General features: G+C 37.3%; 1 pseudogene; it reads right to left on the bottom strand.

Annotated features, from left to right (window-relative positions):
• Nucleotides 1-3,864: 3,864 nt before the first annotated feature.
• Nucleotides 3,865-5,762, bottom strand: LOC110445374 (annotated as a pseudogene).
• Between the last annotated feature and the right edge of the window lie 3,741 nt (nucleotides 5,763-9,503).

The raw sequence follows: 9,503 nt of genomic DNA, 5'->3' as shown, positions 1-9,503 counted from the left end.
TCGTCTTTTCTGGACAGCAGTGCTTGTCCGATTTTTGTTTGGGGTTGATAAATGGGCGTTGACGAGACAACTGTCTACTGACCGGCCTGGAGTGTTTTTCCAAATGTTGGCTACTGAAAACTCAAAAATTGTTGGAATCGCTCCTGGTTTGAATGATTTCGCCCTGGTGTGAAACCAATTGATGCAAGCAGACGACGATCCTGGGTGAAACAGTCTTCTTCAAATTGCCTCTCACACAATCTGGAATGATCGCTTGGAGAAAAACTGCCTCTCTTCAGTTTCACTACCCATATTTTACGCAGTTTTCTATCTCGCGGAAAAGCAAATAGACTTTCTTCTGTTCGCGATTACTGCTGTTGTTACAGTTGATGGCGCACATTGTACCATTTTGACAGGGGTTTGTTTACATCCTTTGACAAAAGGCGCAGAATCTATGCCACGAAGGCGCTTGTCGCATATGACGTCACAATCAAAGGAGATAAATTGGTCAATATTTCGCGATTTACGAGATCGACTTGAGAACAGTTTTTTTTGAAAAAGGCATTCAACTTACCTAACCATCAAAACATGTGCAAAATGCTCATATTTCTTTTTTAGTGATAATTTTATGACATTTTGGCACAATCGGCAATTATTTTTTGGTTTTTGATTTCGTTTACCTTTAACAAAACTTATTAACAGATGTTTGAAATATTTGTGCACATTTTCTAAACATTTAGGGTTTATCTCTTCAAAATTCCATCTTCTTTTGTACCATTGGAATGAGTTTTTAATCCAAATTTGGTCTGGAACATCCTAAATTTGTAAAGGGGATTACAATTTTATAAAATTGAAGGGTGTGGCCCCTCCGGGTGAAAAGCGGTGGGTTCAAATTTATTTTGTTGCCAATGTGTTCTATTGCCTAAAAATAATCCTTTTCTTCAGATGGTACATCGCTATTGGAGGCAAGTGAAGCTACAAGCCGGCTCTCTTGTATACCAGGTATATATTATGTATATTGTTTATATTGTAAATCACTTTTTTATTGGCGAGTATATTATGTGTAAATAGACACAAAGAAGGGGTCCCAAAATTCAATATCTCTCTTACCGGGTATCAGATATTCTCTAAAATGGTTTATTTTTGTGTTCAGTTTCTAAAAGTATCTTATTTATAAGAGTGTTATTGAAGAATCGTTTTATGAAAGTTAATCAGTATAAGTTTGCTATTTCAAGTACATGTCCATACCTTAATGGTCATAATATTAATGTTATTACATTTTCAAATACATGTACTATAAAAAAGAGACAGCACTTGTTATAACATTTGCATTGCATCCTCTAAAACAAAAATATATCTAATAAAAAGGAACGACAAAATGGAAAATAGAAGTAAACACAATTAGTACGTTCTGTTAATCTTTTAACTTCATTACTTTCCTACAGCTTAAGTGCGACTACAGAGGAAGAAGCAGCAGTTGCTCAGGTAACAAAGCTTGTTTTTTTTTAACTTTTTAGAGAAAGTCTCTATCTGTCCATTTACCTGTACATTTTTTCTAAATTCTTCTTAACTGCCAGCAGGCTTTGTTGAAGCTTCAAAAACACCATTGATGGTCTCTTATGAAGAGATTGGAGATGCGGGTGCCCTAACATAAACAAGGTGTCCATCTGTGTGTCTGTCTTCAATAGGAGTTTTAAAAGTGTATAAGGTCAATGTCACTGTTATTAAAAATAGATCATAGCATTTATAGCCAGGCGCATGGCAAGGTCCTTGTTGACCTGTCAGGGTTCAAGTAAGTGTAAATATACCCTCTTACCCCGGATTATAAAGTTGGTTGAGGGTATACTGGAATCAGTTTGTTGGACAATACCTGTGTAGATGGACATGTTTAATGACACTGATTTCCCTTTCTTCTTTCAGTCATAAAACTTCAATTTTGTTTAATGCAAGCTGGGTTTGTGTATATCTATGTATGTATATGTGTGTAGCCTTAATTCTTAATGATTGATGTTTAGGATGTTGGTGTAGGTAGAAAATGTAAAATGTACTTCCAAAGGAGGGGAATATTGCATTAAGTTTTTCCTTCTGCCTCTCCCTCTGTTTATCTCACATTTTCACATCGTATTTTCTAGATATAAAGTAGTTGATGCCAAACAATTTCTTTTTACCATGTGACAATCATTCATTGATGGATTTAAATATATAAAATACAGTATAAGTGTAATCAGTACAGTTATAATTAAAAACACTTTATTTACAGGTTACAATGACAGTACAGACTAACTCCGAGAGGAGTTCTTTCTTTTGGAGAAGGAAAAGTATCTGAATATAAAAGATTACAGGGAAAAGAAGATAGCTTTGCAGGAGAAAATGGTGAGTCAGCAAGACGAACTGCTTCAGCTGCAGAGAAGGTCAACAGCTGCTCTGGAATTATTGGCTATGAAATTTCAACCAGGACGGTCCTTAAACCTGCATTCACCTTCAATGTCCCCTTTTTCAGTTTCGCCTGTAAATAACTTTTCAAACCTGTGATAAATTATGTTTTTAACTCACCTGGCCTGAAGGGCCAAGTGAGCTTATTCCGTGACGTGTCGTCCGCCGTCCGTCCGGCGTCAATATTTTACTTTCAACAACTTCTTAATAACCACGAGGCTCAGCATGTTGATATTTGTCCATTTGCATGTTGGGATAAAGGGCTACCAAGTTTGTTAAAATTAATAACCTTGACATTTATTCAAGGTCTCAGTGGTCACATATGTTAAAAATCTTTAAATGACTTCTTCTGATCAAGCTTTCTCATTTGAATGACCTTGTGGGTCAAGGTCATTTGAATGACCTTGACCCACTTTCAAGGTCACATTTAGTCAAATATGTATAAACATTTAAATGCCCTAATCTCAACAAAGGGTCTAGGGTGGTGATATTTTGTAAGTTGCATGCTGAGATGAAGGGCTATAAAGTTTGTCCAACATAATGACCTTGTTCGACTTTCAAGGTCACAGGGGTTAAATGTTTTTAAATCTTTAAACAGGTTCTTTTGAATGACTTATAGTACTAAATACTGATATTTTGCCAGTAGCTTTATTTTAATTGACTTTTAAGATTACAGGTTTGAGATTAATACCCGATCAGCGATGCAGGCCCATTGGGCCTCTTGTTATATTTTTAGATGTACTAGTCAAATTCTCTGGATGTATACATGTACGAGTGTGTGTGATGTGAGAATGAAAAAAACTACTAGATTTTGTTGTAAATATGTCATTAAACGATGAAAGTGCCTGCGCATAAGTTCATCTGATTGGAATGAGAATGTGATGAGGATTAATAGAATCTTACATGGGTCTGTTCCGTGGACAGGGATATCTCAACTCGAGTGTAAGAGTTTGGCTGTCCTGCCCTTATAGGGTTGAGATATCCTTATCTATGGAAAAGACCCATGTTTGAATATTTTTCTCACATACATACAAATAAACAAATTCCAGTCGAAATAAACATCGATCTTATTCTTCCAGCAAACTCCAAAGCCCTAGGTTGAGACGGATGATTCCCCATTCACAACAATTGTATGACATCACGGAAACAATAAAATGACGGCACGTCAACAATCCATTATTATGACGTCATAGCGTGTGCCAGCTGTCTTTCCCTACCCCGTGTAAGATGATAGATAATAATGTATTGTTGATGATGATGATGATGATGTAAGATGATAGCTGGTAATGACAATTTTGACAATGACAATATGATGATGATGATGAAATTGGTTGATGTATGAATGAGTATGATGACTAAGTCTTAGTTTAAATGTGTGGATGTGAGTTTGAGATAATGTGTTATTTTTTGTAGATGAAAAAAACACTAATGAAAAAAAAAAAAAAAAATTCTTTAAAATCTCTGGCGCAAGGCAAACCCATCATTTTCCCTTCCTTGGTAGGCAATGTTGTTGTTGTACAGGTGTACTGGCCCATCTGCACCCAAAGGGATCCTTTCATTGATGGCTTTATTATGAAGCCTAAAGCTGTAGCACTCAATGATCTTGATGCATTTCATTGAGGAAAATTGCAGGCATCCTCCTGTTTTATGCATACATCTGTGAAACGAATTGATCGTGATATAAATTACTTACAGGTATGAAAACTATGATTTATGGTGAATCATTTAGTATGCCGTCTTGCTTTAAAGAAATTTTAAATGAGCAGTGAAGAAAAATTAACCAGCTATTTTACACGATTTATTCCACAAAATTATATGTCATATCTTGAATGTACCTGAACCTGCTCTTGAGCACTCCAAAGGCTCTCTCCAGTGTTCCTGGTTGAGCACTGGGCCTTGTTATACCTCTGTTCCTGTTGGCTCCTGGGGGCATCAAAAGGAGTCAATAGCCATTTTTTAAGGGATAGCCTGAATCGCCCAGGAGCCAACCATTCAGTCCTTCCATAATGTTTGGTAGGCCAGAGTTAGTAAGAATAAAGGAGTCATGGGTTGCTCCAGGCCACCTTACCACAATGTTGGTAAAACTGTTAAAAAAAGTTTTACAAATATAACTTAAAATAATACATCAAATAAATATGTATGTGCCAATGCATTTTATGCCTCTGAGAATGTCTGAGATATTAGCCATGTTAGTTTTGTGCATAGCTAAAAAAAACATGTGTAAAAAATATATTTACCGAGGATCAGCATCCACAACCCCCTGGACATTGATGGCAGGGAACCCCTTACGACAAATAAAGTTTGGCTAATCATCTCCGGACATTCCTTGGATTGGTATCAGGGTACCATCAATTGACCCAACAACATTTGGGAAGTTGGCTAGTTTGTGAAATCCCTCCTTCACCCTGTTAAGTTCATCATTTGAAGAAGGAAATTTGATGTTGTCAAGATAATCACACAGAGCTGTGCAAACAAGAGTAGATGATCCTGGAAACTGATGCTATGGAAATTCCATTGAGGTCACCAACCTTAGACAGAAACTCTCCCTTTGCCAAAAAGCGCAGAGCTGTCATTACCTTAAATAAATTTAAAATACAATTGAAAGAAAAGGTTGCATGCTTAGATTTTTCAGACGACGTGTATAATTGACATTGATTTAAATAAAAAAGTCAAACAAGAATATAGATGCATTTCCTTTTTTGGCTTAAAAAATACGGTAGCCTAAGTAGGTAGGAAAAACAATTCATATTATTTATCTGGTGATGAAAATCTTAAAAAATTGCATAGATGTATTAATATGTGTATTACTGTTTCAATCAAATATTTTGCACCAAATATATGCAATTGACTGTATGGGATCTAATGCAACTTTGATATCGAGTATCCTTGGCCTAATAGGATTTATTTCTGTTTAAACCATGCCCCTTCCCAATGGGGATGGAGTGAAGGGACCCAATAATGTAAGGGTGTTGCTGAGAGACAGATCCAGTATTTGGACTTTATTTATAATGAAAACTCTAGCAAGACTAGTAGGTAGTACAAGAATGACCTCCCCTGAAAGGAAGTGTCATGCAGACAGTTCACGACTTTTTTTTACCTCCTTTGTAAACAGTCGCAGTGTAAACACTTACTTGTGTATGTATTGGAATTGCACACGATCTAGATGTTGGTCGATGAACTACATCACGTACGCTTTCTACTAACTCCAGTATGTTTCGTCTTGGAAACCGATACCTCGCGGTTAATTCGCCGTCAGTAAGTGTATCTAGGTGCTTCAATCTGTCCGGAAAAACTCGCTCACGACGCATCACTCTATCATTCTCAAATAATATAATAAATGCAGCAGCCATGTTTGTTGTTTTTATCTTACAAAGAAAATTTACACTTACGATAAAATGTTACACTTAAGAGAGGGGTCCGGGTATCGTAAAGTTACGATAAATTTTTCACTTAAGATTCTCGTAAGAATTTTTGTGAAACGGAACAAAATCGTAAGTTTTCTCTTACGAGTACAATTTGTCGTAAGATTTTTTATGAAAATGCTCACTGGTATTTAACCCTTAGAATGCCACAGGGCCGATTTGTGCCGATCTATACTTTACGTTGACTGCCACTGCGCCGATCGCCTTTTAACGAACTTTTACGTCACGTGCGGGATCGTCTTTGACGTCATCAAAACATGTGTGCTCGGCGCACTAACGTGAGACGTTCTTGGAACTGCTTGTTCTGTGAAGCAATATATGCTAATCTTTCAATCATTGTAAAAACCTATAACGCAAACGCACATATTATATACAAATGGAAAGCTGATAACTTGATCTGGAAGCTCATATATATTATGACAGGCTTTCCCTGTTCTTTAAATAATTCATTCAGAAAAGAACGGCAAACAAAAACATAACGTCACCATTGTTTCATAATATTTTAATGCAGCCTCCAGACGAATATAAGCAACCTTAGCAAACATGTATCAGAACAAACTGTATATACCCTGAGTACTGTTTCCTACTTTCCTAATTCAGATTGGTGGAATTTCAGTTTTATGGATATTTTTATGTTTTTTTTTCTTCTGAACTTTCTGTAAGAGTTTTTTTTAAAGAAAACTGATGCAAGTGGTGTATTTCAACTTTTTATTTCTCTGACTTAAGAAAAGGGATACGACTAATACATGTAGGTCTACCGCGGATCAGGCTCGCGCCACAACTCATTGTTGGTATATCTTATGCTTTATCCCGTGTACAAATCATTTACTAATAAACTAAACTCTGTTGATAGAAACAAGTTTTCATAAAAAAACGTATACCAAAGTCTTTAACAATGGTAGTTTCTACTCCTGCTTAACGCTCAGCAAGTTAGGAGTGGGACGACTGGTTCGCCCGTTGTCAGTATAATGTGACCGGGTGGGGCGTCCTGCTGGGTGTCTTCGGCAGTATGTTTCAGTGGGGTAGCACTATAAAGTCGGCATCAGTTCCGCGCTATCACAAGGAGACAAACACGAACATATCGCAGCCTCCCAAAATACACACACATACACTACACGCATGCATCTTGCACACAGGGGAGGCCGTCCTTAAATGACCTTAGCTGTTAATAGGACGTTAAACAAAATCAAACAAACAAACAAACAAATATATATAAAGTGCATATGCGGAATAAATGTAATAAAAAGTTACAAGGTTTATACGAAATGGGACGTGTCACTGTTCTACAAAACAATGTCCTCTTCGTAATCTGTTATACTTGTTTTCCTTACAAGGCCCATGTTGAATATAACAGACAGAAACTGACGAAATTCTCTAAGTGTAACCGGTTTCCAGTCCCTCATCCTGCACATCTTGACAAAACATGGGTGTTGATGAAGTGACGGGCATACCTATAAATATTAATTACAGCATTTGTAAAAATTCGAGGAAATTCTGGTCATAGAATTCGACAGAACGATGGTATGGGACTGATTTGTGCCATTTCCTCTATTCGTTAATTTATTGTATAGAGCACGAAGCGTTCTGTAAACTAAAAGTTGCTTCAAAACTGAACTAATCAGCGACTTTGTTTGATGATGTACTACCTCGACGAGAATTATGCCCAGCAAAAATAGGTTAGTATATTTTGAACTCAAGTATGATGTAAAAGTCATCATAATGTAGAGTAAAATATCCGGAACATGTACTTTTTTGTTATGCTAACCGAATCAAACCATTGGTTACTTGCAAGAATATCTCACCTGTTGGTTTGTCTCACGAATTCCTTCATCAGGTTTACAGTAAAAAATAATAAAAAATAGTCAACTGGTTCCGCATCACGTTGGGACATTTGATGAAGTTGAGGTGCCACTGGCGGAATGTCATTTCTCTCGGGCTCTGGAGGAAACACCGTTTTCCAAGGTCTGTTGGCCATATTTTTGGTAGGAATGACGTTATGAACTTTTTGTTTACGTCATATCATCATCTTTTACGTCAACAAAACTTGTCCTTCCCCGACCACGGATTTAATTAGGCTGGTTTTTTTTTAGAATTCGGTTTGCGACAGCATCTTACAGTGTTATAGTAGACGAATACCAGTACGATATAACGAAGATGGTTCAATGGTGGCGTGCCGGTGTTTGCACTTTAGTCGAAAATCATAATACTTGAACAATGGCGTAACTCTTTACATATTCGAAATACAAGGTCCTGAACGAGTGTAACCCCTGGATTGGGAAAATGTACAAAATAGAGAGTATGTTCTAGCATTACCTACAAACATGTTGATGTACACAAAAAGTCGCACTCGTCGTTTTATAGTGACGGCAAAACTTGTTTGTTTGTTTGTTTGTTTGTTTGATTTTGTTTAACGTCCTATTAACAGCTAAGGTCATTTAAGGACGGCCTCCCCTGGGTGCAAGATGCATGCGTGTAGTGTATGTGTGTGTATTTTGGGAGGCTGCGATATGTTCGTGTTTGTCTCCTTGTGATAGCGCGAAACTGATGCCGACTTTATAGTGCTACCTCACTGAAACATTCTGCCGAAGACACCCAGCAGGACGCCCCACCCGGTCACATTATACTGACAACGGGCGAACCAGTCGTCCCACTCCTAATTTGCTGAGCGTTAAGCAGGAGTATAAACTACCATTTTTAAAGACTTTGGTATGTCTCGGCCAGGGGACAGAACCCAAAGCCTTCCTCACAGGGGCGAACGCTCAACAAATGGCCAAAAGTGAGGCATTGTCAAGGGAGACATTAGGAAGAAGAAAGTTATTTAGAAAGGAGAGAAGAGATAAGGTCCCAAATTTAGTCGCCTCTTACGATCATGCAATTGGGGGCAGCAGGTACAATTCTTACGCCCTACCTGCAGGGTCTTGACGGCAAAATAGAACCCTGACGGCAAAACCTACAGGGTTCTAAATTATACTAAATTTCTGGCTTGTAAAACAATTTACGAACGATGTACTGGTAAGCATTTAACAATATAAAGTAATAAATAATGATTTCAGCTTTCCATAGAGGTATGGCATGTGGTTCTGGTTGACCAGAATAGTTGTATATGATCTTTTGAAAAAGATCTAATTCAACATAGATTCTATGTCTTTCAGTACGCTTGACGTGACGTCCTGGTAAAACGTAATTGAGTCTACTCATATATTATTGACGTCATAGTTCAACGACGTCATAATAGGAAATTTGAAAGCCACGAGGAAAACTTGGCATGACAGAAAATCAGGGTTTCACTGTGGAAGCGAAAGGGTTAACTGCATAAAAAAAAACATTTTTAGTAAAAGGAACACCAAGATATGGTTTTTTTCACAATTTCTACTTTGTTTTTGTAAATCTTCTGGGGTGTTTGCTAACAAAATAGTGTCATCAGCATATAACATTACATACAACTTGAGATATACGTGTAACTAATTATCAAGTGTCCTCGCCGAAGGACCTGTTACAAGAACAAAAGAATTTTGCCCACAGAGCAATTTAACCATTACTGGGTTATATTTGTAGCTCCCTAAGACACGACCCATGAGATATTTTTAATTAAAAAATTAAAAGGTCCTCAGGGCCTGTGCTTTGAACTATTTAGTGCCGCCTTCCAAAGGTGTACGACAAGGTTCACTT

Source organism: Mizuhopecten yessoensis, unplaced genomic scaffold, assembly GCF_002113885.1.
Source record: "Mizuhopecten yessoensis strain PY_sf001 unplaced genomic scaffold, ASM211388v2 scaffold2255, whole genome shotgun sequence".
NCBI classification, from domain to species: Eukaryota; Metazoa; Mollusca; class Bivalvia; order Pectinida; family Pectinidae; genus Mizuhopecten; species Mizuhopecten yessoensis.
Note: the sequence above shows the minus strand (reverse complement) of the source record. Positions and strands in the feature narration are given on the sequence as shown.